Source organism: Sinocyclocheilus rhinocerous, unplaced genomic scaffold (genome assembly GCF_001515625.1).
Source record: "Sinocyclocheilus rhinocerous isolate Xijiao unplaced genomic scaffold, SAMN03320098_v1.1 scaffold192, whole genome shotgun sequence".
Classification (NCBI taxonomy): Eukaryota; Metazoa; Chordata; class Actinopteri; order Cypriniformes; family Cyprinidae; genus Sinocyclocheilus; species Sinocyclocheilus rhinocerous.
This window is the reverse complement of record NW_015627892.1, coordinates 323,262-327,412: the sequence shown is the minus strand read 5'-3', so window position 1 is coordinate 327,412 and position 4,151 is coordinate 323,262. Positions and strand designations below refer to the sequence as shown.

General features: G+C 37.9%; 1 protein-coding gene across 1 annotated transcript in view; it reads left to right on the top strand.

Annotated features, from left to right (window-relative positions):
* Nucleotides 1–4,151, top strand: part of LOC107736863 (uncharacterized family 31 glucosidase KIAA1161-like) — a 17,014-nt gene that overhangs the window by 8,542 nt on the left and 4,321 nt on the right. The window contains exon 2 of the transcript XR_001639749.1: nt 3,193–3,250. The gene's annotated coding sequence lies outside the window, so the exon portion shown is untranslated. The remainder of the gene's footprint in view (nt 1–3,192; nt 3,251–4,151) is intronic.

The window sequence follows — 4,151 nt, the reverse complement described above, 5'->3', positions numbered from 1 at the left end:
CACACACACACCCACCCACCCAGAGCAGTGGACAGCCATTTTTTGCTGCGGCGCCCGGCGAGCAGTTGGGGATCTCACCTCAGTTGTGGTATTGAAGGTGGAAGAGAGCGTTGTTCATTCACTCCTACAATCCCTGTCGGTAACGAGACTTGAACCTGCAACCTTTGGGTTACAAGTCTGACTCTAACCATTAGGGCACGACTGAAGAATGAAGCCCCTAAAAATGGTTTGTCTTCTTTATAATGTCGTCAAGATATAATTACTTGCTTCTCCTCTAAAGCAACTTTTATTTTTAGCTGACGTCACCCGCGCTTCTTTTTTCTTTGTTTCGACTACCTATCATTTGTATGAAGCCCCTAAAAGGTACATGGTGATGGAAAAATGAGATGGGAGAAAAAAAAATGTCAGTGCTTCTGTGTTGTCTCCCAAAGAGGTTGTGTTCCACAGAGAAACTTCACAAAAAAGTTATTTGCTAGCATACACAAAGTGCCTCAGGGGAATGCAAGGCATTTGGGAGAGAATGCAAATGCAATGAAATATAATTTAATATAATCCTCCCATCTTTTACATCAATATGTCCCTGTAGGGGCTCTGTACATTTGAGACTACTTTTCATGATTCAATCAATTCCCAATGGATAAATTCAGAAAAATGCTTACCTCTAAAAATGTAAGAATGTTAAATGCAGCTTCCAAAAAAAATCATCTTTAAGATTGTTGCACATTGATTGTAATTTACACATGTGAATCACACATTTGCATGTTTAAATCTGCTGTCTAATACCATTACACAATCCCGTCATAGACTAATACGGAGAACAACCAAGTTATCAAAGCATTTTTTCCTCTGATCACGTCTTATCTTGCCTACAGCACCAGGTGAACTATAGGAGAGCCAGTGCTGACCCCTTAAAAAAAAAAAAAAAAAAAAGTGCATGATGCCTCAGGATAAAATTAAGTCCTATTTCCCTTTGTAATGCATCACATTACAGAAATAAAATAGTAGAACAGTATTTCAGGCTGACTTGAAGGGGTAGTTCACCCAAAAATGAAAACTGTCATCATTTAGGTACTCACCCTGGTATCATTCCAAACCTGTATGACTGTCTTTGTGCAACACAAAAGGTATTTTGTAGAAAGCAGAAAAAGTCATACAGATTTGGAACGACATGAAGGTCAATAAATTATGACAGGATTTTCATTATTGGGTAAACTATCTTGTTAAACGTTAGAAACTGATCCAATCCCTTGATCTAGAGATCTCTCAAAAAGTCTTGTGCTTAAAACGATCAATTTTTGTTGTGAATGGAGCGTTCATGTTTTCACATGAAGTTCCAGCATTATGTGGGTCTTCTAAAATGTTGGTGCAAACCAGGTCACTAACTGTGCTTTAGAGCAGGTTTACTTTGCCTGTCAGATGACGCCTCTACGACATTGATTTGCACTCATGGCCTGCGCAGAAGACACACACTCATATCGATTAGCTGTCTGTATTCCATTCCTCACAAATAAATTCTGTCTGTGGCTTTGTCAGTCTACAATGATATATATCAAAGAGTGAAAAATTTAAGGGGGTCTGAATACTTTCCGTACCCACTGTATATATATAATATATATAATATGAAGAGTTTGGTTCCTAAACGCCATTTTAAAAAAAATTTAGTTTCCGCCTATTGCATCCGGTCGGTATTGAAAAGTCAATTTTTAATTTTACGCAAAATGCGATCTGGATTTGAATTTTTAATGTTATTCCTACCTAAAGATGCTATGTGAAAGTTTGAAACAGAAAATAGTGGATTTCATCTTGCCACTTTCTTGGTAAAGAAAACACATTTTTACTCAAATTAATCAAAATGGATTTATAGTGTTTTGGAACCAAACTCTTCATATGTGTGTGTGTGTGTAAAGTGATTTGGGATTAAAGACAGCATTCTAATATCGTATGATAGCTTAACGCGTTGTGGGAGGGTTCGTTTAATGAGGTGGACGCAGTCTGCGTTACGCCTCGGCTTTTGATAATGTGCCATCGCGTTTGTCACTGATAAATAGTTTTGCTGTTGTGCGGCTGTTGTTTATACCAGCAGAAGCTCAGTGACTCATGACACATTGTGAGTAAGCGCACTTGTGCCCAAAAACAACAAACAATGCGGCTGTTCTCATTTAGACCCAATTGAAGCGCTCGTTCCACTGCTTGGTGATGGAATGACCTGTTAGACGAAATCGGTTCAACATATACTCCAACTGTGCATTCATATTTTTTTCATCCGCTATAAATGGATATGTTTGCAGTGAAAGTTCAAGTTCAAGATAGCTTCATCTGGAGGCGTAAAGTTTGCGTGGAGAAATATATATGTATTTTAATACAGTGCTTGCCAGTTGGTGATCCCAGGCAGTTGCGTGAAGCTCCTTTAGGGGGCAGTACAGCTTCACATCGATTCCTGTTTTGATAGTGAAGCAATGTGGACCTCAGCCCAGATGTGATCAACTGGAAAAAAAGAAGTCCACCTACTCATCTACTCCTACAAGGACGACACAAACCTGGCAGAGCCCCCCTGCGCTCCCTCCTGCCCTGCCTTATGCCCACCCTTTGCAACTTCAGGGATCTTATCTATGCACAATCAGCTTGTAACACTCAAAAGAGAAAGGAAAACTTGAAATCGCATCATATGACCCCTTTAAGTCAAAATTGACCCAATTTACTTTAATATTTTCCTGCTCTTATTGTGCACAGCAGTGCATAATATTCTTAAGAAAAAAGTTGTATTTTATTGTAAATGAAAATGCATTTATTTTCCAAATGCATGTTGATGATTATATGGATTCATCATGTTGTTCATTGTTCAAATGTCAACTTGGTCTTCCGGGAAACAGTCTATTGAACAACCGATCGAGAGTCCCTACTCCCTAGCCTACTTTTTTTTTTTCTTTATCGCTAATTTATTTCACTTGGATGTACGTCACAATACGGAAGAACAGATCTGTTGCTACTTCCGTTTCATCGCAACTTTATTGTAGCAATTTCCTCTGTTGCTGAATGACTTTTCATTCTGCTGATGTCACCTAGTGCAATGTTAACCAATGTCCAAATAGATGTTGATGCATTGATTTAGCTTAATATATTTAGTTTTTCTAAGAAATACGTCAGCTATGTTTTATGTTTATGCTTTAAGGTGTTTTGTGTTTTGGTCTATAGGTTTGTGCCATGCTAAGTTATGGAAGTGCCAAATTGTGAAGACCCTGCTGAAAACCAGGTTGGTGGTTTAGTTAAACTTGCATCCAGACCAGCTAGCCCCAAGGTGTCCAAAAACCTTCAAAACAATCAAAGCAGTCTAACTATTTTGGCCAGGTGGAGACCAGGGGCCTGTACCATGATGGTGGCTGAACAAACTCGGGGTTACAGGATTAGTTTTGAGTTGACCAAACAAAACCAGTCCAATCCGGTTTGTTGGTACCATGAAGCTCATCATCAACTTTCTCTGTCAACTCAGGCTTGATCCTGAGTTAATGGCGCACGTGCACATGAAAGAGTGACATCAGTAATGAACAGCCAATCACATGCCTTGAAACTGTGATTCACTTCTCGCGAGAGAGTCCGTGCGATTCACTACCAACGATTAAAATATTCAACAATATGAAGAATTTAAACACATTTACAAGATGAAACGATCTATCCATGAAAGAGGAAAACTTAAAGAAAACATCTTGCCTTATAAGTGCAAGTAAAAGTTGTAAAGTTAGTTCATAGAGTTGATAATATTTATAGGTATAAAAACACTTAAAAATCTAAGCTAATATGTAGTCATGTTTAAAGCTATTGATTTTAAAACGTATTTATATTGCATATTATCTATATGTTTATATTCATTTAAAATAAAAGCTTAATAATTACTGTTAAACTAAGCTAGCTTGTGTAATGGATTAAGGGTATAATAATTATATAAATCATATAAAATAATCATCTCTAAATTCAGACATCTTTAAAAATGTTCTACTATGTAGCATCCTTTAATTTGGAGTAAGAGAAACTGGGGGAGTGGCTTTATTGCGTCAGACATGTGTCACTTTGCTTGAAGCTGATTGGTCAAATTTCACTTTGCGATCTCTAAACCAGAACATAACCTGCCCCAGAGCAGGTTAGCTGTGGAGTGTAAG